This window comes from Equus przewalskii, chromosome 10, assembly GCF_037783145.1.
Source record: "Equus przewalskii isolate Varuska chromosome 10, EquPr2, whole genome shotgun sequence".
Classification (NCBI taxonomy): Eukaryota; Metazoa; Chordata; class Mammalia; order Perissodactyla; family Equidae; genus Equus; species Equus przewalskii.
The window spans coordinates 12,610,633-12,637,615 of record NC_091840.1 but is presented as its reverse complement, the minus strand read 5'-3'; the positions used below and the strand labels follow the sequence as shown (position 1 = coordinate 12,637,615).

At 48.3% G+C, this 26,983-nt stretch overlaps 1 long non-coding RNA gene across 1 annotated transcript; it reads left to right on the top strand.

The window, feature by feature from the left end:
* Window positions 1-263: 263 nt before the first annotated feature.
* LOC103553493 (uncharacterized) lies at window positions 264-13,165 on the top strand. Its single transcript, XR_545475.2, has 3 exons — window positions 264-407; window positions 3,714-3,891; window positions 12,949-13,165. It is a non-coding gene; the product is annotated as an uncharacterized lncRNA (long non-coding RNA).
* The last annotated feature ends 13,818 nt before the right edge of the window (window positions 13,166-26,983 follow it).

Below are 26,983 nucleotides of genomic sequence, written 5' to 3'. Positions count from 1 at the left end.
TCCTCTATTTCTACTTATTCAGTGTAATCACTCCTCTGCTCTTAAGCGGAGGTCTAATTATGAGGCCTAATTCCACATTTTCTCTGGCAGGATGATAGCCAGCGTGTTCTTCTTTGATCTGCAAGAACCTCACTAGAGTTCAAGATGGGCTGGATTTGTGTTTCCACCCTCTGATCCATTTTATTATCCCCTTGAGGAGCCGGCTAAGCTTTTTCAGACGTGTGTTTTAAGAGCATCTTGCCAGGCCTTTCTGCCCGTTTGTTTTGTAGTCAACAGGGTCGTCCCGCCCCGCGTTTAACTTCGCTATTAAAACTCTTTGCGAATCCATATTAGGGGATGGGAAAGCCCGTGCTTGCTGAGATCCAGAATCAGAATCCTGCCGTGTCAGTCGAGGTCTGACCTCCCAGGTGAGTGTTATCTGATATTTGTGTGTTTTCTTTCTCTCCACCACGTTCCTGGGGGGTATTGAAAGGGATACAGGACTCCGCGTTGCAGGAAAGGGGCTTGAATCTATTTCTGCCACGAACTCCCCATGTGACAGTGGGAGAGGCACTAGAACCCTCCAGGACTTAGTTTCCTCTTCTGAAAAGGAGGTTGTTTGAGGATTTCCCTGTGTGTCTGTTTGCTTGGGGCTGCCATGAGCGAGCACCGCAGGCTGGCTGGTTGAAACAGCAGAAATTTATTTGCTCAAAGTTCTGGAGGCTGCAGGTCCAAGATGGAGGTGTTGCCCGGGCTGGTCTCTGCCGAGGCTTCTCTCCTTGGCTTGTGGATGGTCATTTTCTCCCGGTGTCCTCGCCTGGCCTTCCCCTCTAATTGTCTGTGTGTCCTCATCTCCTCTTCTCATAAGTTCACCAGTCATGTTGGGTTGGGGCCCACCCTAATGACCTCATTTTACCCTAATTACCCCTTTAAAGCTCCTGTCTCCAAATACTGTCTCAATATGAGGTACCGAGGTTAGGACTACAACATGTGAATTCTGCCCAGGGGACACAATTGAGTCTGGAACATCTGATATAGCCGAGGGGGAAGTGCTTATGTGACAGTGTATAAAGCATATTGTTGAAACCAAATCTGGGGACAGCTCAGTGCCCTCAGTCATTTAACAAGTTTTCCTTGTTAGCAATCATCTACAAGTTTCGTGCCGTCCAGCGAGGGTGCTGCTGTGGAGGGCACCTGTAAACAACATTTGCTGTTGGAAAATGGTCTGAAATGGCGTTCAACTGACCTTCTGAGCTCAGATCCTATGTCGACCACTCAACGAGTGCAGTGTTACCCAACTTCTCTGCTGGGCCTCGTCCAAAGGGCGGGGACTGTCCTAGGACCATCGTGATGATCAAATGAGATGACCATGCAGAGCTCTTAACAGAAAGCCTGGGTTGTAATAAGTGCACAATCACTGTGAACTATCGATGGGACTTCCAGTGGTCCCTTTGGATGAGAGAAAGTCAGGCTAGCGTGGGGTTTGTGTGGTTCATTTCTGGAGACTCTCCCTGGCTTTTTCCAGGCGAAATAGTTCCAATTCCTTTAACCTTGCTTCACAGGGCCTAGTTTCCACTGCTTTGATCATTTCTGTGGCTCCTGCCTGGACACCCTCCAGCCTCTCCAAACCCTTTCAGGAGGGTGACACAGACTCGACTCAGCAGTCTAATGAGGAGCTGACTAATGCGGGACCCCGGGGGGGGGAGGACTCGGGGGCCGGGGCATGTCACGGGCCTTTTATGTGTGTGGAATCCAGTCAGCTTTGAAGAAGGCAGGGTGCTCTGTTGACTACGACCAGATGCCCTGGATTTTCCAAGACCAGCTTTTTGGAGATGGTTCAGATTTCAAATATTCAATTTGATTTTCCCCAGAAACCAGTAAAATGTCCCAGAAGTTCTAACTTTTCTCCTTCCACTCCGCAGGCCCAAGAGTGCCTCTTGCACATGGACGTGACATTAAAATGTTCCCCTAGCCTGGTGGGGGACAGATGACATCCTGATGTGGTGAGGTCACACGATGGCAGTCCTAGAGCGGGAGAGTTGTCCTGATTTCAAAGACTCTTCCCTTTGGGAACCAGCAGTTCTAAGTCATGCCAGACCACTCTGTTAGGATTTTATCTTCAGAAAATATGTTCATGGAGACGATCTTGCTCATCTGTCCTCAGCCTGTGGACAGTGACCACCGCTAGGTCTTTTTCTACCTGTGTCTGGCCCCAAACCTTAGCTCAGAGTCAAGTACCAGCAGGGGCTCACCTGGTAGTTGCTGACCCATTGGAAGCTGGTCCTGTCTTCATCCTAAACATACAGTGGCTGCTTTTAGCCCTAAATATATCACCTTATAATTGTGCTATCGAATTTCATCCAGTTTTTGTAGGGTCGTGTTTTCAATTTGTCACGGTTGTTTCGAATTTTATTCTTGGCTTTCTGAGTGTGAGCCACCCCACCAAATTTAGCATCACGTGAGGATGTGAGGAGCACAAGCTCCATCCTTTTGTTTAAGTCATTAGTAAAGATAGGCCTGCCGTTAATCCCCAGAGGCTCGGCGTTCTTTCAAGGAGATGCCACAGCACTGATTGAGCAATAAAGAATGGCTTTTCTTCTTGGCTGTAGAAAAATGTGTTCGTTGCAGAACATTTGCAAAGTGCAAATAAGCACAAAAGGGAAGTAAAAATAACTTGTAACCCCACCATGCAGATGTAAGTGCCGTCTTTTGGTGTGGACCCTTCTTGTTAAGTATGTATACATTAATCAACATGGATTAAGTGAAATGTGTTCCACTACGATGTGCCTATTTGTGGACCTGATCATATAGTACGCCCAGAGAGCTAGTTATTATACTCCACTACCCCACAGATGTTCCCAAATCAAAAGCTATTATTTATAATATGTACACACACACACATGTGTAACCCAAACCATGTTCCATGAATACTAGCTCCCTGAGGTGGTCCAAGAAAACAAGGATAGCATTGTTAATTCCTTTGAGAAATGCTTCTAGGAGGTTCCCAATGTGTGCAGACATATTAAAGGCTCTGAGAAGTCCTGCAGTAAAAAAAAAAAAAACAGAACCTACCTAATTTTTCCAACTCAGCATTCCTCAAATTTAATTATCCATAAGACCCTGTTTCTAGAAGCACCTATTACTATTCCTTTGAGATACATTTGTAGAAATGCTGTTACAGATTAAATCTTGACATCAGGGTGAAGGAAAATAATTTTTCAAAGCACTTGACTTAAAGTCAGGAGACCAGATCCTTCCTTTGCCCTCGGTGAACTTCGGACCTTGGGTAGGTTATTTCTGTCTGGGCCTTGGTTTACCAAAATTATTGGTTTCCCCTTATAACCCTAACCTGCCATATTTTCCCCTTAAAGTGAAGATGAATTTAAGTTACATTGGTCTTGGATAATGCATTCTTTACAACATCATCCCGTTATTTCCTCTTGTCTCACAGTAATAGTCATCACTTATTTAGCACTTCACACAGGTTAACTGATGGGGTCCTTACAACATCCTCACGGCGGGCAGTAACTAAAGGGGCTTAATTCACTTGCCCTATGGCCACATAACCAGTGAGAGAGCTAGGATTTGAACCCTGGGACCGCTGCCCTTAGCCACTAAGCTGCACAGCCTGTGCTCCCCCTATGGTTGGGGATCAGCTCGAGCGTCTTCCCAGGAAGGGTTCAGCTGCTGGTCATCGGTTCACAGGGCTCATTTGCTCTCTCTTCCTAATTCAGAAGGGAGCACTCATTTGCCACTTCCCATCCTCGGGGCTCTCCTGGTCCTCTGTGATGCCACTACAGTAAGCGTTCCACCCTGACATGCGCAGTCCCTCGGAGACCCCCTCAGCCGCGCCTCCTGCTGGTTTGAACAGAGCTGGCTTCCAAGTCCTCAGCTGCGTCCTGCCTTCTCCAGGTGAGCCTGCCTTCACCACGGAGACTTCATCCAATCCCCAGTGGGAGCAGATCTCCGTGCAACCGAAGGGAAGGGGCATTCCTGTCCACCGCCTGATTTTATTGGCTTCCTTTCCCTGTCTTTGGTGAGACTGGGGGGCGGGTAAGTGGCGGAGGGGCCGTGCGAGTTTGTACCAGCCTCTCCTGCCTGCCTAGTCTACTGAATAGAAATAGCTAGATTAATTGAGTGTTTACTATGTGGTAGGCACTGTTCATGTAGGCTTTCGTCTCAATGACCCTATGGGGTATCACCTCTTCAATTTACAGAGGAATTCATGGAAACAGAGAGTTTGAGTCGTTTGCCTAAAGTCACACAGCTTGTAAGAGTCAGCACTAGGATGTAAACCCAGACCCAGCCCCTCCTCCAGGGGCTGTGGATTTAACTCCTTTGTAATACAGCCTCCCCCCTCCCCATTTCCCACCCACGTTGTACGTCCCCCCACCTCCCCAGCTCCTCTTCCACTCTGCACAGACCTGTACTCTCTCGGGTTCCTCCATCCCTTCACTCTTGGTCTTGCCTTCCCAGCCTTCTCCCAGTCCCCAAAATGCCCCCTCCTGTTTCAGGGCCCGAGGAACCCCCAGAGCACCCCTGGGCCAGGGAGTGAAGTCACGTGGGCGGAGAGGGAGGGACGCCTTATTCTGTAACTGGTTTCTGGAGCACATCCTCCTCCAAGAACCAAGGGGCAGGTGAACAGTGTGCAACAGAGACACCTACTGGCTGCTCGCAGCACAGGACCCCGGAAAACCCCAGAACCAGGCTCATCCCTCCGAGGGCCAGGTGGACACAGCTATTTGGCAGGGGTTCCTGTCTGCTCTTCCCTGGCTCGGCCAGGCTGGACTGGTCCCTGAGAAGGACTGGGAGGCCCCTGGTCTCTTTCTCTCATCTTGCCCTGAGGACAAAGCCAAAGAGAAGCGGCAACTTTTACTGCAGAGTATCAACCCCTTGGTGAGGATGCTCACAGCTTGGCCAGGTCATCGGTGGGGGGCGGAGGTGGGGGAGGGGGACAGGGTCGTTTATGGCCAAATAAACCAAGAGTGGCTTTTCTGTAATGCAAATAGAAGGACAGTAACACCTGATGCGGGGTGATTGGATGTGGCCTGTGTCATCCAGGAAGGACCATCCTCCTTGGCAGGCTGTCTCCCTTTGAACCAGGCTTTACAACCCCATCTCCAGGGCTCGGCACCATTGGATGCAGAGAAATGAGGCCCACCATTCTGGTTAATTGCCATAATTTGCCAGTTCAAATATTGAGCTATAAGGTGGCTGGAGAAGAGAGGATGGTCACTTCCTAGGAAATCGGTCATCCAAAAGACAGCCAGGGAGATTGTCCCTCAGATGTTCTGCCAAAGAACGGGGACACCACTGCCAGCAATGCCCCCTCACCCTTTCCCCTTCAGAGAAGGACTATGAGCTGGGGCAGATCACACATGGGGACGGGGACAGTTGTTTCCAAGCTGTATCCAAAATATCTCAAGGGGCCTGGACCACCCCTTGTTTGATTTGTTCTTCTGAGTGGGGTCCACTTTCTCCAGTAAACCTATCAGCAAACGTTTATAAAGACCTGATGTGCCTGGCACAGCGTCGGGGGGTTAGGAAAGAGCAAGAAGCTTAAATAGGATCACCATCCGTCTCCAGTGTGAGAGGGAGATCCTCAATTTTAAAATACCCTCTCTCGTTATTCTAGTGAGGATATTCACATAAGGCCAGTCCAGGGGTTGCCAGCTCTGTGAGTAAAGAAGACCTGGAGACATGGACAGCCGAGGAGAGACACGGTCGATTAAGAAGAGTTGGACACCAGCGTCTTCTGGAGACAATCACATGGTTGTTCCCAGGGACTTGGTGCGGACATGCTCTGACAGCTGGAAAGACCACCATGGATAATGTAAACTCTGAAGGCTTCTTGGAGGAGGAGGGCTTCGAAAGGGTCTTAAAGGGCGAATACCACTGGTGGTCTAGTGGTTAGGATTTGGTGCTCTCACTGCAGCAGGCTGGGTTGGTTTCCCTGTCGGGGAACGACATCGCCCATCCATCGGGTGTCATACCGTGGCGGCTGGGTGTTGCTGTGATGCTGAAAGCCATGTCACCAGTATTTCAAATACCAGCAGGGTCACTCGTGGTGGGCAGGTTTCAGCGGAGCATCCAGAGCACGACAGACTAGGAAGAAGGACCTGGTCACCCACTTCCGAAAAGCTTGGCCATGAAAACCCTATGACTAGCAGCAGAGCACTGTCTGACACAGCGCTGGAGGGTGAGAGGATGGCACACGAGACCCGGCAGGTTCCGCTCTGCTGTCCACAGGGTCGCGGGAGCTGCATGGCACTAACAACAGAGGATGGATAGGTTTCGACAGGCAGAAACGAGGTGGGGGAAGTGCCAAGTCAAGGGGACATGCAAGGAAATATACCCATTTGGTTGGAAAAGGAAAGAAACCCCATGACAATAAGGCCCCCCGAAAGTGGATTGTGGCCAGTTTGAAATAGGCTTCAAACAGCCAGCTGAGGAGTCCGGGCTTTCTCTGGGCATCATGAGGCAGCCACTGAAAGCTCTTAAAGGAGAGATCAATAGGATCGGGGCAATACATTTGGAAGGTCACAGCTGGAGAAGATCAGAGTCAGGAACAAGGGTTAAGAAACCCATGGAATGGTTCTAGAATGGCAAAACAGTAGGACAGCATGACTGGTTGACACAAACACCCAGATGTCTGTGGGGCGGCGGCCTGTGTGACCAGCTGGGATAGAGGAGCAGGCTTGTTGGGTCCTTGCTCCCGGGAGCTATTGACAGAGCGAAGTTGCAGCCCTGGGGCATTCTTAAAGTGGGCGGGCCTGTGCATGGTCTTCGGGGGCTCGGATGCAGCAGAACATTCCTCAGGTACGGGGCCGCGGTGGAGCGGGGGTAAGACAGAGCCAGGCCTAGCAAACGGACGCCATGACGTTCCCTAGAGGACCAAATGCAAGGAGGAACAAGCTAGCCCAGTGCTCGCCGCTAGAAATATAGTTCAAGACTCATATGTAATTTTCAGTTTTCTAGGGGTCCCACTAAAAAAAGTAAAAAGCAACAGGTGAAATCACTGTTATATTCTAATTAGCCCCATATACCCAGAATATTATCATTTTAACATGCCATCAGTGCTTTAAAATTATGGAGATATTTGACTTCCTTTTGGTTTGTTTTGTACTAGCTCTTAGAGATCTGGTGTGTGTTTTAGGCTCAGAGCACATCTCAGTCTGGACCGGTCCCAGCCCAGGTGCTGAAGAGCCACACGCGGCTAGTGACGTCCACACTAGACAACACCGGGCTAGCCCCAAGGGCACTGTTTCTCAACGCCAGGTGATTCTGTTCCCCAGGGGACATTTGATAATGTTTGGGGACAGTTTTGGTTGTTACAACTGGAGGGTAGCCACCAGGGATGCTGTTAAACACCCCACAGTGCACAAGGCAGTCCCCCAAAACAAAGAATGACCCAGCCCAGAATGTTGACAGAGGCAAGTCAGAGCTCCACATAATGCTGGGAGGAAGTGGGTACTCGAGCCAGGTTGTCCGGGTGATGCCACTACAGACACTCCCACTAGAGCTCAGACCTCGCCTCAGACAGGGCAGGCTTCCAGGCGCCAGTGTCAGAACTTCCTGGTGCTTTGTGATATGGCATGGACTACACCCTGAGCCACTCAGATAAGCCAGATTCTGTTTGTAATGATTATAGTCGTGCAATTACCCTCACTGCACCCCACCCAAACCTCAGCATTGTGGTTGCTGCATAGTGTGATTCCCGCTCAGGGCAACTGTGCAGTGGAAAATCATGGGAACAGCAACCCCTACAGTTGTGCAGTGCACAACCTATGCAACTGTATCTGGCAGCTCCACTCCCAGAAGCCAGGGAACCATGTCTCATCATCACAGCAGCCTCTTCTGGTTTTCTTCTTGGCCATCCCCCTGTTTAGAAGCCACAAAGAAGAAGAGCAATTGCTGATTATCCATGTTCTAAAAGACTCTCTCCTTCGACTTGGGGCCATGACCAAGAATTTAAAGTGCTACTGAATTTCTGTCTAGGGTTCCTGCTCTTAAGACAGGAGCCTGGTCTTTTTATAAGAACAACCTTTCCCTCCTTTACTCCTTCCTTCCTTTCCTACAAATATTTATTGTAGTGCGAAATTGTGAGCTCATAAGGGGGTTGGGCTATGTCTCTGAGCAGATAAAGACAGATGGATGGCTGCTGGTTGCGCCGACATCTCTGCAGGAAATCAAGATAAACTTAGAGCAGACTGTTTGCAGTAGAACCAGCTCAGGTGATGTTAACAGGTGATGTAATTTTTTAAAAACTCCACCATTGAAAAATAAGAGCAATTCTGAGTTAAAGCCAGAGTGTATATGACGTTATGATATGCGTACACACTCCGGAGCAAGCTTCCTGGATTAGAAGCCAGGCTTCTCCACTTGCTAGCCATGCTACCTTAGACAAGTTACTTAAATGCTCTGTGCCTCAGTTTCCCTGTTTGTAAAATGGAATAACACCAACACCTACCTCAGAAGGTTGCAGTGGGAATTTTAGCAAGTTAACGTATATAAAGTGCTTAGAGTCATATTTACCGTAGGGTAAGTACTCAGTGAGTGCTAGCGTGTAAGGTCAGCCGGGTTGGCTTCATGCTGCAGACCTGCTCAGAGTCTTTGACGTGATTATGTGCCCTGGGACTCTCGAAGCGAGGAGCAGGTAAAGGAGGTCGTGCTTCCTCGTCTTCCCTGACCGCTGTTTGAGACTGGGCCCTCTGGGAAGCAGAGCCCGAAGCAAAGATGAAGGTGCTGATGCTTTATTGGCGCGGTACAAGCCCAGGGCGGCGAGGACGAAGGAGGGAGAGGAGGCAAGGAGACCGTGAAGCAATGCCCCAGTGATGCCCCATCACACTGGCTACCATCTTACTACGATGCTGCTCAGCAGGTGTGTGTCTGGCCACACAGGATTTCCCCAGAATGGCTATAAGGAGGAAATGCTCTCCAGAGAAATCCCCCGAAGAGAGAAAGAGGGAGGCTGTGTCTGCCTGGCTCCCTCCCTTGGCCCGATGGTCAAATTTCTCTCCACGAGGAGCCCATTCCACCAGTTGTATCAGCTGGCCCCTTGGCGGCTACTCCAGATGCCATCCCTGGAAGTGAAGGTGTCCATCTAAGTCTGGAGGAGGAGGAGGGTCTCAGCAAGCATGGGAGACCAACCCAGAGTGGGCAAGAAAGGGACGGTCAAGGGGATCTGAGAAGGCACGTGGGTTCGTGGCAAGCTCCACCCCAGAACCGTTCAGGGAAACCCTCTCTTGGTAGACGCTCTGGGAGACAGGCTTAGATCTGCCGGGAACGGCTCAGAGGACTACACTCCCGAATCCACAAGGAAGTTGCTACGATATGAAAAAATGCGATGTGTTGGGGGAGGATCCCACCTGGTTTGGGGAGGTCAGAAAGTGAGGTCTGGTGTGCTGAGGCTGAGGGATCAGGAGGAGGTGGGTGACCAACGCCAGACGGGGTGAGCGCGGGATTGGGGAGCGGAAAGGCAGTGTCCACGACAGGGGGTACTAGTTCCCTAGGTCTGCCGTAACGAAGTACCACGAACTGAGCGGCTTAATATGACAGGAATTGATTCTCTCCCAGCTCTGGAGGCCAGAAGGCCAAAACCAAGGTGTCAGCAGGGCCGTGCTCTAGGGGAGGAGACTTCTTGCCTTATTCCAACTTCCCATGGTTGCGGGCAATCTCTGGTATTCCTCAGCTTGCATCTGCACCACTCCAACCTCTGACTCCGTCTTCCCATGGCCTGTTCCCCTGTGTGTTTCTTATAAAGACCCCAGTCATGGGATCAAGGGCCCACCCAACTCCAGTATGACCTCATCTTCATGAATTACATCCCAACACCCTATTTCCAAATAAGCCACCTTCTGAGGTTCTGGGAAGGACATGAGTTTTGGGGGAACACTATTCAACCCAGTACACAGGGGGAACAGGTGGGCAAAGGCCTGGAAGAAGAAGAAAGCTAGACTACAGAAAGTGGCCAGAGTGGCTCTTGAGGCCAGGAGCGGCAAAGATGAGGCTGGAGAGAAGGTGAGGTGGGACCCCAAGGCCTTCAAAAGCCTCCGGGCTCATCCCAAGTGGAGGAATGAGGGCTCTCACCAGATCCGTGCTCTAGAGAGACTCTTGGCCCTGTGTGGAATACAATTTGGAGGGATCTGAGTTGAATGACATTGTGATTTATAATAAGATATGTACATATTTGGTCTTTGTCTCGTTTCTGGCACAGAACTCCCCAAACCCTCGGAATTTCCTAGGTGATGAGAGCAGCAAAGATGTCTCCTGTTACGTTAATGAGATGACCTCCAGATGCACTGAAGGACGGAGGCTAGTTGTCAGAAGAACCAACCATGAGATTAGAGGGTTGCAACTTCAGTGCCACCTACCCCAACATGTCCCCACCTGGACCTGCAGGAAAGGGAGAGGGGCTGGAGTTTCAATCAATCGCCAATGGCCAGTGATTTAATCGTTCACACCTATGTAACGAAGCCTCCATCGAAACCCAAAGGGACGGGTCCAAAGAGCTTCCGGGTTGGTGAACAGATGGAGATTTGGAGAGAGTGGCACCCCGGGGGAGGTCATGGAAGCTCCAGGCCCTTTCCCCAGCCCTTACCCTATGTGTCTCTTCCATCTGGCTGTTTCTGAGTTGTATGATTTTACCATAAACCAGTAATATAGTCGGTAAAATGTTTCCCTGAGTTCAGTGAGCTGCTCTAGCAAATTAATTGAACAAGGAGGGGGCCTTGGGAACTCTGATCTACAGCCAGCAGGTCAGAAGCCCAGGTGACAACCTGGACTTGCAGTTGGCATCTGAAGCAGGGGCAGGGGCAGTCTTGTGGGACTGAGCCCTTAACCTGTGCGATCTGACGCTATCTGCAGGTGGATAGTGTCGGGATTGAGTTAAAGCGTAGGACACCCAGCTGGTGTCACAGAGGATCACTTGGTGGTGGGCAAAACCCACACACACTGGAATTGGTGTCAGAATCTAAGGCGGGTTAACCTGGGAAGGTTTCAGGATGGATATGAGATCTGAGTGAGGTCTTGACCAGACGATGGATTGGCAGGGAAGGTGGGATGGACATTCCAGGTGGGCACAAAGGGGCAGGAGACAGAAGCAAGTTGTATGTTGGCTCGACAAGCACTTTCAGTTTGGTTCTAACGGAGACACCATGGTGGAGAAGGGAGTAATGCAGGGTGGACTCGGGGATCCGGGGTGCAGAGGTTCCATTGCCCGAGCACAGACCCACCTACAGCCCGAGGATGACTCCGCCAGCCTGCGCGGTGGGCCAATTGCCTCCGAAGTTGGACTAGCACATGCTGAGCTGCAATCCCGTGGCCCCTGACTCCAGAGGTCCCTCGAAGGACCCCAACCTCTCACGGCAGCTTCTGGAGCCTTTCCTAGCCGTGGGTTTTCTGAGACAGAGCTGCAGAGGAACCGTTGCTCCCCGACCCGGTGGAGTGGCTGGTCTTCTGGTGCCTCCTGGCCCTGCTCTTCCTCCCCCAAGGCCCCACTCACCACAGAGGTGGGAATGCAGAAGAGAGCTGTGCTGGAGACTGCTGGGGTCAGGGACTCGGGGAAAGAATGTCAAATATGAGAGGGTTCTGCTGACACGATGCAAGGTGTGGGTGGCTGGAAGCTGCAGGGGATTTTAGAGTAAAAGACTTTCCGAAGACACTTCTTCGAGGTCAGTGACAGGAGGCTCCAGGCACATCTCACGCCTCCTGCCAAGAATTCCAGAGGCCAGGACCCTCCTCTGGGAGCCAAGTTTAGACGGTTTCCCATGGAGCCCCCCGATCGGGACAAATTCCATCTTTACCCATAATTTCCTCCTCTAGAATCCAAAGCTGAGGGAGACCCCGGCTTAGGGTGGTGGCAAACAGGCAGGCACTGAGACAAGCAGACACGAATTTGAATTCCATCTCCCCCCCCGCCCCGCCCCCGTTATGAACTGTGTGATCTTAGGCAACTGACTTAACCTCTCTGAGCCTGGTCTTCACCTATAAAAGTAGATGTAAAATTAATTGAGGCACTGAGTACAGTGCCTGGCGTATATGGTAGACACTCATGCTCATTTCCCTCTTCAAAAGATGGCTGGTAAGGCAGGATTGGATACATGGCCCACACTACCAACTGGGGCTGGCCAGTCAGCTTTCACCCATTCAGTCATTCATCACGCATGCACATAACAAACAAGTTATTAAGAACTATGATCAACTGGTCACTGTCATGGGCACTGGGGATTCAGCAATGAACCAAACAGAAGCTTACACTCTGAGAGAGGGAGACAGAAATAATCAGTTAAATAAATATATCATATATCAATTATTGGTAAGGGCTAAGAAAAAATAAAGCTGCCCGCAGGGCCAAAAGTGCCGGGAAGGGGGACACATGGAAGGACCAGGGTGGTATTTTATTTTATTTATTTTTTTAAGGGGTGGCATTTTAAATAGGGACATCAGGCAAAGTGTCAAATCAGAGGACCTTTGAAGAGAGACCAGAATCAAGCCAGGCAGAAAGAACCACGAAGGAAGGGCCCTGGGGAGACACAGCGACCAGCCACGAGGTCAGGGCAGCTGAGATGCAGAGCACGGAGGGGCAAGGGGTCGGAGGCGAGATCGGAAATAAGCGGGCTCTTATCGTGGAAGGTCTTGTCCACCCCAGCAAGAGCTTTGGGTTTCACTCACGGTGAGATGGGAGCCATCTTATCAATCGTATTTTTTCATAACTAGTATTAACTGGGCTCTTAATTATGCCAGGCGTGGGGCTAAGTTTTACATACATTTAACTCTCTTGAGAACCCCATGGGGTGCCTACCATTACTATCCCCACTTTACAGATGAGGAAACTCGGGCGTGGAAAGCCTGAGCTTACTGCCCAGGATTCAGCCCGGAAGTCCTAAACTCTAGATCCTCCTTCTGTCTCACTCACCTTTCCCACATTGCCCTCAGTGCTCCAACTTATTTCATTGTCATCACAAGCAGCAGGTCCCCTAAAGACCCAGGTGAAGACAGAGGCTCAGACTGAAGGGACGCGACTACAAGCCCACGGATGCCGAGGATTGCCAGCAGCCGCCAGAAGCTTGGAGAACAGCAGGGAACAGATTGTCCCTCAGAGCCCCCGGGAGGAACCTGTGCTGCCAACACCTTGATTTTGGACTTTTGGCCTCCAGAACTGTAGAAAAAATAAATTCCTGTTGTTTTAAGCCACTGAGTTTGTAATTTATTATGGCGGCTCTAGGAAACAAATACAGATTCATGTAGAGTAATGGAACGAGCTCTGGATTTGGAGTCAGACAACTTGAATTTGAGCTGTAGCTCTATGCCTCCTGGCCATGTATCCTCACACAACCCCTGTACTTTCACCCAGGCCTCAGTGTCTTCCTCTGTGGAATGGGTACCCTGTAACCTGCCTTCCAGGGTTGTAGGAAGAATGAAATGAGCTGTGGGACAAAGCAGGTAAAGTGTCTGGCAGAGCTGGCAGGGCTCCTCCTTTGTAGAGGGCTGGGCTGGGGCAGCTGAAATGAGGAGCCGGAATCCTGGTGCCCAGGATAGCACTCAGGATTAAGCTTAGAAGCGGCAGCTCCTGGGCACTCGCTTCCAAATGCTCCAGCATGTTGTTGGCAAAGCAGCTTCTCCCTGACATCACCTCCTGAAGAGGGAGCGTCCAGCTCCCGGGCCAGGCAGGAGTAACCGTTTGGAGAATGAGTCAAGGAACCCTGGCACTTGGACGTTCAGCCATTGCTTCCTGCCAGGAGTCTGGGTGTGTGTGTGGGAGGAAGCCCTGTGCCAAGGGGAGTCTTTGGTCTTCAAAGCCAAAGAAAAGGCAATTAAGTTTATGGTGGAATTAGTCAGGAAACTGTAAACCTAGGACATTGCCCTGTACAGTAGATCCTTTTAGCACCATCCCAGAAGACACTGAACAGTCTGGGCCCTGGTTCCAACAAAGCCGTCTCTTAAAAATAAATTTAGAGTCTAGACGACGTCACCATGACCTCCTTGTCATTCCTGGGTCTTCGTATGTCACCAGATGGGGGAGTGTGGCAAGTGATAAACCAAGATACTTCAAGTCCTGGACCCCCAACCATAACCCTACCCCACCCTGGATCTGGCTTCCATTAAGCCCCTCCCAGTGGAGAACATGGGAAGGAAACTGGAGCTGGCGTGTTGCACAGGCCATCGGGGCAGGCCAGACTTGAGTATGACTTGGCCTCCCACATTGGATTGGACTCACCCTGGTCCCCACAGTCTTAATTGGTGAAACCAAGCTTAAGCAACCAAAATGTTGCCTTGTGAGCCATGGACCAGGGATAAACAAGATCGTTTCATAATGATAAAGGGACCAATTAATCCAGAGGACATAACAATCCTGAACATTTGTGCTCCTAACAGCAGAGCTTCAAAATACATGAAGCAAAATCTGATAGAACTGCAAGAAGAAAATTACAAATTGACAGATAGACAAATTACAATAGTAACTGGAGATTCCGACTCTCCTCTCTCGATAATTGAGAAACCACGTAGACAGAAAATCAGCAAAGATATAGTAGACTTGGACAACACTATCAACCAACTTGACCTAATTGAGTGGAAATAACCCAAATGCCCATCAATAGAGAATGAGTAAACAAGTTGTGGTATATGCATATAGTGAAACACTATCCGTAGTAAAGCTATTAATCACTCAATGACATGGATGAATCTCAAAACAATTATGCTTAATAAAAGGAGTGAACCAAACTCTAGAAAACGCAAACTAATCTATAATGACAGAAAGCAGACCAGTGCACCTTGGAGACAAAGATGTGGGGAGGAGCAGGGGGAAGTGATTAACAAGGAGCATGAGGAAACTTTCGGAGAGAGAGATCCGTTCACTTTCTTGGTTGTGGTGATGGGTTCATGGGTATACATATATATGTCAAAATCCGCCAAATTGTACATTTTATATGCAGCTTATTGTATGTCAAATATACCTCAATAAAGCTGTTTGTAAAAATGTCTTAAGGCTCTCCAGAAGGCAGAGGAGAAAGTCTCCACCTGGAAATCTTGTTTCCGAGGTTGCACAATGTGCCCAGTGCCAGGCTTGTGTGTTCCGCTCCTGAGACATTGGCAGATGGCACCCACACACAGCTCAGCATTCTCAGTTTGGAGAGAGCATCTCCAGAAGGCCAAAGCAAAGTGCCAAGTGTCCCAGTAAAATCTCTTCCGAGAAGGGACAATGAACATGGACAACTTGTAAGCAACTACAAAGATTTCACTGGGACAGAGTGACATAGAGCTCTTGTTTTCGTTTGAACTGCCGTCTGGAGTTGCAGGCGTTCCCCCAGGGTCTCTCTCTATCCGGGTCTGCAGAGGGCTGAGGGTCTCCGGGGTAAAAACCTTCTTGTACACAATCGTCATTTGGTCATTTGCAGACATATTTGGCAAACTTTGGGTGGTAGTACCAGGAAGGACTCAGGTCATCTGAAAATCAGACACTTTGGGATGAGGAGCTTGGCCAAAGGGTGCCAGACTTAGCCGCAGGACCTAAAGGTCAGGACCGAGGGTAGTTTGGGGCAGAGCATGCAGCTGGGTCTTGGCCCACTGCATGTGTGAGCCCTGGAGAGGAAAACATTTTTTTGTTTGACCTGAATCACCCCACTGATGCCAAAGCCTGCGCTCTTACTGATACAGCATATTGACCCCCAGACCAGGGGTCTGCAAACCACTGACTGCAGGCAGATCCCGTCCATTGCCTATTTTTGTAAATAAAGCTTTATTGGAACAGACACCCTCATTCATTTTTCCGGTCTGTGGCAGCCATACTGTCACAACAGAGTTGTGTAGTTGCATGATTGCGGTAGAGACCATATGGCCCATATAGCCTGTAGCATTTACTATCAGCCCTTTAAGGAAAAGTTTGTCCACCCCTAGCCCTACTTATCAGGCCTTATTATGGTGTGAATAATTTGTTTAACTCATAAGTAATTGAAGACATTTTATGTAAAAGCAACTGATATAGATGAATGGATAGACAAAATGTGATATATATATATGTGTGTGTGTGTGCCAAATGAAATATTATTCAGCCCCGAAAGGAAAGAAATTCCAACACATGCTACAACATGGATGAACCTTGAGGACATTGTGCTAAGTGGAAAGCCAGTCACAAAAGAACAAGCACTGTATGAGCCCACTGACACGAGGTCCTTAGAGGAGTCAGGGGCACAGAGACAGAGAGTAGGATGCTGGTTGCCATGGCCTGGGGGGATGGGGAATGGGGAGTTGGTGTTTAAAGGGGACAGAGTTTCAGTTTGGGAAGACGGAAAAGTTCTCCAGGTGGATGGCGCTGATGGTTGCACAACAATGTGAATGTACTTAATGCCACCAAACTGCACACTTAAAAATGGTTAAGATGGCCAATTTTGTTATGTGCATTTTACTACAATTTTTTAAAAAAGAGAGAAATAGATATGTGATGAAGTAGAATGTAATTTTCCATGAACTTTTTTTTAGATAAAATATAACTCTTCAAAAAATTTGCAGGGGCCAGCCTGTTGGCATAGTGGTTAAGTTCACGCGCTCCGCCTTGGTGGCCCAGGGTTCACAGGGTTGGATCCCACGTGCAGACCTAGCACTGCTCATCAGGCCACACTGTGGCGGCGTCTCATATAAAATAGAGGAAGACGGGCACAGACGTTAGCTCAGCAACAATCTTCCTCAAGCAAAAAGAGGAAGATTAGCAACAGGTGTTAGCTCAGGGCCACTCTTCCTCACACACATACGCACAAGTTCCCTCTCCCCTGCTGTTAAGACACGTCGACAGAAGCTGCTGAAAAGCACTGCACAGCCAGCGCCCAGCGAGAGCCTTTCCAGGGGCCCCGAGGAAGGCTTTCCATCGCGTTCCTCTTTGGTACAGGTCAGTCCCGTCCGTCACCATGCAAACGAAGGCCATTAAGCCCAGGCAGGCTCCTCAGGAGAGGACGGTCACCCACACACTCCTGGGAGCAGACTGTGCCACACGGTCAGTGGGGTCCCTTGGGTGAGGGGTCAGCAGGGAGGAGAGACCAGCGCCAGGTCTGGCACCTCCCTCAACCACACCAGCAGAGACCTAGTGGGAGAAGCAAACAAGATAACGGAAGGAGATGTGAAAAGGCTTTTACCAGTTGAAAGCACTCGATGACGGTTGGATCGTTCCTCAGCCTCCAGGGGGTCACGCCTGTTTTTACAGGTGGTGCAGTGGGACAAGCTCGGGCGAAGAGCTCAGAGGGCCTCTGATCAGTCTGTGGCTCTGCAACCTACTGGTTCTGTGACCTTTGGCAAAGCACTTCATTGACCTGAGCCTGTTTCCTGGTGTCTAAGTGGGTATGTTAATCCCTCACAGGGCGCCCATGACGAATCCATGAAGGGTTGTGCAAAGCACCCGTGTGCTCTACCAATGCTGGAGCCTAGGTCACGGCCCTCCAGCGTCCGCTCAGGTCCTGCTGCCCCGACCAGCCCGTAGACACTAGGCACTTAGAGAACTCCCCCAAAAGTCTTCTCCAAAGACTGGCCGCTCATTCCTCAAACCTGAGGGGGGCTCTTGACTGCGAGGGTGGTCTGAGTGAGGTTATCAGACACCTACTCGGGTGCCAGAGGGGCCAGCATCTGTGTAAACCTGCCCCGTCCTGTGCCCACAGGCCTGTCGGAGTGTTGAATGAAGCTGTCGTGAGAAATCCCACTGTTCAGCAGACTTCTAAGTGAAGCCGGGGCTGGGTGGCGTGGCCTGGGGCAGCACTGATTATTGTGACAAGCTTTCTAAGGGCTGAGACGTGGAGTGACCGCCACATATTTGTCAAGATGGAGCCTTCTGCATGGGAAAGGGAGGAGGAATAAGAGAGCTAAAGACCAGGGGGGAGCATGGCCTATAAACAGGATTTGGGAAGCACAAGACACCCCCTCCTGGCCTCCCATGGGACTGCTCCTGTCCTAGCAGCTTCTGGGCTCCCAGTCTGGGGGCGGGGGTGCCCAGAGCCCACTACTCTGAGCAGGCTTTGGGAACAGGACCGCTCACCATTGTTTGGGGGTAGCCCTCGAAAGAGCCCAGTTAGTAGAATTCTTGTAAGATCCATGGGAAGTTGCCCTCAGACAAAATCTAGACATGGGGGATTGCTGTGATCAGACGCCCTTGCTATGGGAGCTGGGGAGAGGGTGCCCGAGGGTGCTGGCTTGGACTTGAGAGATGGAGTGAGACAGGACAAATGAGTTGGCTGGTGCTTTTGTGTTGGGAAGTGCAGACACCTTGGTCTTCTTGAGAAAGCTCCTGTTGACCTTCTTAACCAAAACAGAAGCTACAACCTGGAAATGAAAACAATGATGTTTCTGTGGAGATTTTTTAAATTAAGTAAAAGTGAAAACAAAAGATAAAATAAAGCAGATGGCTCCGGGCAAGTCTTCTCATCTGACTCTCGATCCAGTCGGCACATATGTGAAAGGACATTCACTTTTCTCCTCTTTCTGAATGCGGCTGAATCGTCAAATGACACTTTGTTGAAAATATTAAAACCTAGAGGTCACGCCAAACCCAGCTTGAAAGCAAGAAGACATTCTTTCGTCTTAGCACAAGTGCATATTTGGAATTGTAAATGCAAATTCTTTGGAGACAGACTTGCCTTCCTGGCCGGCAAGTACAGACAGAACGTTTGAAAGCAGGTCTCGCTTTCATTTTTGACAAGTGTTAGGAATAGATACTCTTCGCAGCTTGAGAGAGGGAGAATGAAAACCAGCTTGCAGGTCAGCGTGTGGAGGGAGGGCAAAGAGAGGGGGGTGGCTTCTGAAAAGAACCATCTGACTCAGTTTCTGCCTCTGCTGAGGGCTCTCTTTGATGTTAAGGAGGGGGTGGCAAGGAAGTCACTAGGGGAAGTCCGGCGACATGACGGCAGCCAGTGCGATAGTGCAGGTACCTAGGAACCTGGCGAGTAATCTGAATTTTTCCAGGGGAGGAAAGGAAGCAACAGAAGCTTGCGTTCCTGGAAATTCATCATAGTTACATGGTTAATGGTGGTTTGCTGGTTTGGGAAATTCATCCAGCCCTGAGCCTTATGGTCCAGCTGAAATCTTGTAGGGCTCATGGGAAGTTGCCTTCAGACAAAATCTAGGCCTGAGGGATGTGGCTGTGATCAGGTGCCCTTCCTGTTAGAGCTTGGGTGAGGGTATCTGGGGGGTGCAATTTACCTCTTTACCCAGCCTTCCCCTACTCATGCTGCCTCATGTGGAAACAGAGCTCTTACCACCCTAGGGAGACAAGGAGATGGGAAAAGCAAGGTGTCAACATTGACGGGGTATGGACCAGGGGCCTGGTACTTGACACTGAGTCTTCCCACCAACTCATGTTGCCGATGAGGAAATTCAGGTTGATGGCCAAGTAACCTGCCCAAGGTCCCCCAATGAGTAGGGGGCAGAACTAAGATTCAACACAACTCTGTCTAGCTCTGAAGCTCATGTTCTTTCTTTTCTATGGAGCCACCTATAGGTAGAACAGAAATAAAGAGATGTCCAATGACCAGATTAAAGTCACTCAGCAGTGGAAGAAATGAGACCAAAATATGCATGCCCCAGGGGCTGGCCCCGTGGCCGAGTGGTTAAGTTCGCGCGCTCCACTGCAGGCAGCCCAGTGTTTCGTTGGTTCGAATCCTGGGCGCGGACATGGCACTGCTCATCGGACCACGCTGAGGCAGCGTCCCACATGCCACAACTAGAAGGACTCACAACGAAGAGTATGCAACTATGTACCGGGGGGCTTGGGGAGAAAAAGGGGAAAAAATAAAATCTTAAAAAAAAAAAAAAAAGCCAAAATATGCATGCCCCAGTCGCCTAGTTTGGGCCACTGTCACTGTGGACAAATGACCTCTTACATGCCGCTCTTACATTTGATGATTAAGGAAAACCCTAGTGTGGCCAGTAGAAATGTCTTGATGCCTCCTAAGCTTTCACTTGCCCTCTTAGCTCTCTTAGTCCATCCCCCAAGTTTATCCTCATGGCCTTTTAAGAAATTTGAGATACGATTCACATACCACAAATTCACCCATTAAAAGTGCACACTTCTGTGATTTTTAGCATATTCACAAAGTTGTTCAACCATCATCACTATATAATTCCAGAATATTTTCATCACCCCTAAAAGAAATTCTATACCCCTCAGCCCTTACAAACCACTAATCTATTTTCTCTCTTTTTGGATTTGCTTATTTTGAACATTCGTATAAATGGAATCATATAATATGCTGCCTGTTGTGTCTGGCTTCTTTCACTTAGCATAATGTTTTCAAAGTTCGTCTGTGATATAGCATGTATCAGTACTCCATTCCTTTTTTATGGCTGAAGAATATTTCATTGTAGAAATTTTTTTATCCATTCATCAGTTGATGGATATGTGGAATGTTTCACCTTTTGGCTGTTATGAATAATGTTATTATGAATACCTGAGTACAAGTGTTTTTGTGGACATTTGCTTTTGACTCTCTTGGCTATATACCTAAGAGCTGGGTCGGAGGGTAAGTCTATGTTTAACTTTTTGAGGAGCTGCTAAACTGTTTTCCAAAGTGGCTGCACCGTTTCACATTCCCACCAGCAATGCAGGGGAGTTCCACTTTCTCCACATCTTCACCAACGTTTGTTATTGTTTGTCTTTGTTCTTATAGCCGTCCTAGTAGGTATGAAGTTGTATCTCATTGTGGTTTTTACATGCATTTCTCTAACAACTAATGATATTGATCATTATGTGCTTATTGGCCATTTGTACATCTTCTTTGGAGAAAGGTCTATTCAAGTCTTTCGTCCATTTTTTAAATTTGTTTTTTTTTTTTTTTTTTTGAGTTGCACAAGCACTGGGTACTAGACCCTTATCAGACATATGGTTTGCAAATATTTTTTCCATTTTGTGGGTTGTCTTTTCACTTTCTTGATAATGTCCTTTGAAGCACTTAATTTTGAAGAAGTTCAATTAATCAAATTTTTTTGGTTGCTTGTGCCTTTGGTGTCACATCTAAGAAACCATTGCCTAATCCAAGGTCAAAAAGACATACACCTACACTTTCTTCTAGAAGTCTTAGCTCTTGCATTTAGGTCTTTGACCATTTTGAGTTAATTTTTGTATATGGTGTAAGGTAAGAGTCCAACTTCATTCTTTGGCCTGTGGATTTCCAGTTGTCCTAGCACCATTTGTTGAAAAGACTGTTCTTTCCCCATTGAATTGTCTCAACACATTTGTCTAAAATCAATTGACCATAAGCTTATGGGTCTATTTCTGGGCTCTCAATTCTATTCCATTGATGCATACGTCTATCCTTATGCCAGGAGCACACAGTTTTGATTACTAGCTTCATAGTATGTTTTGAAATTGAGAAACTATGAGTTTTCCATGTTTGTTCTTCTTTTTCAAGACTGTTTTGGCTCTTCTGGGTCCCTTACATTTCCATATGAATTTTGGGATTGGTTTGCCAATCTCCATAAAAAGGCCAACTGGGATTTTGACCCTATGGCCTTTTATCTCTGAAAAGGGAAGGGAAGAAAAGCTGTGGGCAGGTAAGGGAACTTTCTTGGCACATCGACAATGGGAACAGGACAATGTCTTTCCTCCAGAATAATTGTCTCACACAGGCTAATAAAGAGCTGAATGACGCAGTGTTTCATCCCAGCCCCCAATGGGGGAGCATTCCACACTTGCCTATCCGTTATTATATGGCCACTTGCAAAGGAATGAACTGATTTTCATCAAATTTAACTTATCACCAGCAGGTTCAAGATGCACAATTAATTTAATTTAGGGCTTAGCACACCGTCTTGAAATTAAATGGCTTATCTTCGGTGATTTTTAACCAAAGTCACTGAAATTTGACCAAGGCTATGGAAGTATGATTGTACCAAATTAGATCACTGTTAGTTAATTGAAGCAACAATTATATTTGAACCCTCACTGATGTGGGTCTCAGTTTTCTCATCTGTAAACAGAGATGATTCTTGGGTGTCTGTCAGCTCTGAAGTTCTATGATTTCAATAATTGGCTGGGTTACAGTGAGCAGCCCCATGTATCTTGAGTCCTTTCTCAGTTGCATGAGCCATCACTTCCATCCATGATCCTCATTGAAAGGGACTCCTCAGAACCACGTCTTGGCTGAACGCAGTGATGAAAGGGGATGTGCTCTGTTTGAGTGTGTCCTGCTGCTTTAGAAGGGTCTCTAAGATAAGAGAGCAGATGTCTGTAGGAGGGGGGAGACCTCACTGTAGTGACTCTTGGGCTGCTCTTCTCGCACATCTTTAGGTTAATGATTTCAATTCAGGGGGAGGCTCATCTTGTAGGATCACCAATACTGAGCTTTCTCAGGGTTGCATAAGTCACTGACCAGCCTGATGAATCCAGGCCCATGTGAATCCTTCCCAAGTTCTAGAAGTCTTTCATTATTGTCTTTAGGCTCAGAACAATGCTAAGTAAGCATCCCCTGACCCTACCCTCTAGAAACTTTCAGTCTATATCAGAGGAAGGAACTAAGTTTGTGTGACCTCATGGGCCAACTCCCATAGGTTGGTAGTGATTTCTTAGAGGATTATGTTGAGAAGGATTCTGGGGCTGAGTTTCAGGCTCAGCAGGAAAAAAGTGAGATGATGGAATAAGCGCAGGACAGGGGCCTGGAGGCATAGATTCCACACATTTGCCATCTTTCCTCTAAATACAACAGCAAGCTTGTGTATATGTATGTTCACCAATCTGTGAATGCTGAAGTAACTGAAAAGACACTCAAATTGTCTTTATACTGAGCATTATTTCTAGAATGAATAAATAGTGTCTTACACATATATGTGCAATGAATTTTTCAAATACAAGTAGTTATAGTCATAACATGCAAGCTTATTTCAAAGGATTATTCAATTCAGAGTGGATTTCTTTCATTATACATGTTTTCTGTCCACAGATAAGGAAAGGCCAGCTGCTACTATATGAGGGTCCACAAAAACTTTTTGATGTTTAAAAGGTGTCCTCATCCTGAGAAATGTGAGGACCACTGCTTTGCAGTCTTCCCATAAGCAAAGGCTGAAGGACACCCAAAGGCACCAGACACAATCATGTCATGATGATTTGACACGAATCAAATACGCTGAATAAGTTGCTTATAGTGCATCCTGGCACAATGTGGTTTTTCCAACAGCCAGGTAAGCCTATTGTCTTGGGAAGGGAGATCTTAATGAAGTAAATTAGCTCCATCCCATGCTAATGGGTCCCCGGAGATGAGAGAATGACCTCACTCTGACCTCTTCCCAATTTTGATCTCAGAATGTCAGAACCAAGGGCCCTTCAAAATGTCTACTTTAACAGTTCTCAAACTGTGCTGGTAGTAGCAGATTTCTTCTTGCTATAAAGTGTTACCCAGAACTACAAAATAGTAAACATAAAAGAGTAGCCATTCAGTTGAGGGAAGGAGGGGGTACCCAGACTCCTCCCTGTTGGGCATCATCAGGGTCCACCATGGCTTTGCTTGCAGACTCCCAGGGCTAGGTACCAACAGCATCAAACCCCTGACCTCACGGCCACCCTACCCTGTGGGGTAAGGAGACCAAGACTCACATCCTCAGCTCTCACCCTCAAACCAAATCCTATCCAGTTGCCTCGACACAGCTCAGCAAGCCAAACACGTTGTCCTTTTCCCAAACTAAGTCAAAACGGTGGCTGCATGGTGCATTCACATTGGCAGCATCATGACACCAAAGGGGATGTCTCACCAAATCTTGAAGCCTCACCTCTCTCCTGATCATGAATTTTCCCAGGCTTTGAATTTGTCCATGCCTTAAAAAAAATTAAAAAATAAAGAATTGATGCCAAAACGCGCATCACGTCTCATTTATATCTTGTATCCATGGTGTAAAAACTGCCCAGAAAGTTCCACCTCCACCCCCCTCCATCCTTCTTCTTTCCCTCCTCCTCCCTTTTCCCACTACTTTTCCCCCCTTTTAAGCCCGGTTGAGTCAGCCTCGCCTGGGTCCCGCCCCTGTGGTCTCCAGCCCAAGCAGCCCGCAGAGCAGCGAGGGCCCGACTCCATTCCACGCCACCCCCTGGGCAGTGCCTTGGCAGAGATTTGAAACGTTTCTATTTAAATGACATTTGAACAAACGCGGAGGGGTTCAGTTGTACTTCAATCAAATTCCGTCGGATCCAGTTGGGAGCCGGGTCCCTGTGGACAGTGCGCATGGAGTTCCCTCTGTTTTCTGATTTGAATTGCTTTGTTCTCGTTCCAGGAAGGGGGAAAGAGGGGGATGCATTTGGCCTAAAATGAAACATTTCCCTTTTAAGTCAAAAATTTGAACATGGCTTGGAGGAGAGAATTTAAGCTCCATAATCCCCCGTCCTGAGCAAAGCAGTAACATGCCTGCAATTTCCTCTTTGGAGGAGAGAAATCAGAGACACAGCTATTGGGCAGAGCCGCCTGGCGCCCTCCGTGAGCCTGCCCGGAGCCGACGTTTCACATGCTCCTGGGGCCACCGCTCGGAAACAAACGGCATCCCACAAGGCAGCTGGACCTGTTTCCTTATGGAGTCGACGCAATATGCAGTTTCAATTGTTTGGGGGAAAAAAACCACAGGGGCAGCTTTTCTCTGGCTCCCAGCTCTCTTTTCTACTTTCCTGCCTGTGTGGGGCCCACCGTCCACCCTCATCATCACACCAGCTGCTTCTGATTCTTTTTTTCTTCTTCTCTGTCTTCTCCCCAAAGTCCCCCAGTACAGAGTTGTATATTCTAGCTGTAGGTCCCTCTGGTTGTGCTGTGTGGGACACTGCCTCAGCATGGCCTGATGAGCGGCGCCATGTCCACACCCAGGATCTGGACCAGCGAAACCCTAGGCCACCAGATGGGAGTGTGCAAACTTAACCACTCAACCACAGGACGGCTCCTGCTTCTGGTTTTTGACTGGCCCTGAGCCCCATAACCTTCGTGTTCTACCTACAGTCTCTCTTCTCTTCTGCACGCCAGCCATCACCGCCTCGTCAAGACATGGAGTCAAGGGGGAATGAAGTGAATGTCAGATTTCTGCACAGATCCCTCAGGCTCCCCAAGGTTGGGCTTTCTTGTCCCAGACATGAGAAAATTGGACCAGATATCACTTTAAGTTATCGTCCATTTTGAAAATTATTTGAATTATCAAGTAATAGCTCTTGAAGGGATGTGAGCAAGTATCTAGGTTACATTTTCTAATTTTCTGATGAAAAAGAGGGTATCAGGCTGAGCCCTGGCTTCCAGGCACAGAATTGTCTTTGCTAATTTGACCTTGACCTGATGCTTCAAACCCTCTCTCTCAGAAGGCCTTGTGCAAGTTCCTTAAACTCAATGGATATTTGTTTAATTAATGGGCAGATGTGGAGATGGATGCATGAATAGATGAATGGATGGATGGAAACTCTATCAGACCAACAAACGTTTTCTTTTTTTTTTAAAGATTGGCTCCTGAGCTAACAACTGTTGCAAATCTTTTTTTTTTTTTCCTGCTTTTTCTCCCCAAGTCCCCCAGGTACATAGTTGTATATTTTAGTTGTGGGTCCTTCTAGTTGTGGCATGTGGGACTCCGCCTCAGCATGGCCTGATGAGCGGTGCCATGTCTGCACCCAGGATCCAAACCAGCGAAACCCCGGACTGCTAAAGCAGAGTGCGCGAACTTAACCACTCAGCCATGGGGCCGGCCTCTAACAAATGTTTTCAATCCTGCCCAGGGTTCAGTATTTCAATAAAAATGACCAAAAGCAGATATCAGAAACAGAGCAGAACCAACCCAATGTGTCCCACCTTTCCTGAGCCATGCAGATCTCTCTCAGCCATCGGTTCATTCCTTTCAGGCCCAGCTTTGCCTCTAATCTGTCCATTCTGGAGGAGGAAGAGATATTTAACATGGTGACTTGATGTCCTTGGAACCTTGAATCTTTTTCCCAAGGAGAATATTGCAAGCTTCTGATTCAGTTTCTCCATGTTAATATTTATGTAGGAAGTTCACTATGTTAATCAGAACACTTTTGGTTGTAAATGCCAGAAACTGAACTCAACCTTATGCCCCAAAGGGAATTTATTGGTAGATATAAATAAAAACTCCAGAGGGAAATTTACCCCTGTGTATAGCTGGAAATAGGTTTATAAAAATACGACCAGAAACCTTTCTCTTCATCTCTCAGTTTTGCTTTCCTCGGTTTTGGCTTCATTCGTAAGCAGGCTCTTAGACATGGAGCCTTAAAAAGATGCTGCACACCGAGTAGCTCCAAGCTTACTTGGTCCTTTGAGCCAATGGTCACAGTGAAGAGAGTAACATTCTTTCTGGGTAGTTCTAGCTAAGGTCCCAGGGCTAACTCTTGTAGGTCTGGCTTAGGTCAGGTGACTACTCCTGAGCCTGTCACTGAGACCAGAAAAACAGGATAAATATTCTGATTGGTCAGGGCAGGTTTATGGTGGTGACTGACTGAGGTGAGCAAGAGGAAAAGGTGGGTTCTATGTGCAGAGGGAGAGATTTGGAGGCACAGAAAATACCACCTGGCCACTACACTGACTTGTGGCAGTTATGGAGCCCATGATAAAGGATTGTGGCAAAAAGATCACATCTTCCAAAGATGGCTGCAGTAACATCTTCTTTCTCATATGCTCTTCTAGAACCTTGTCACTCCCTCTCCCCTTGAGCCTCAGTGGGCCTGATGGCTGCCTGACCAGTAGAGTACATCAGAAGTGACACTATGTGACATCCAAGGCTAAGTCATAAAAATGCCATGCCCTTCTGCCTTGTTCTTTTGAGGTGTTTCTTCTCCCCATCCGTTACTCCCCTTCTCTAACACATCTATCTATCTTGCATGGCTCACCTCAAAAATACCCTCCCCAAGATGCCTTCCATGATCCTTCCCACTTGCAACACCCACCTCTCTCCTCCATGCTCCTGCGGCCCTCCACACATGCATGTCCATTGGGGTGTGCCCTCCTTCCAGTTATAAAGTGCCTGACAGTGGCTGAAATGATCTGACTATTTCACCTAACAAGAAGTCCAGGGG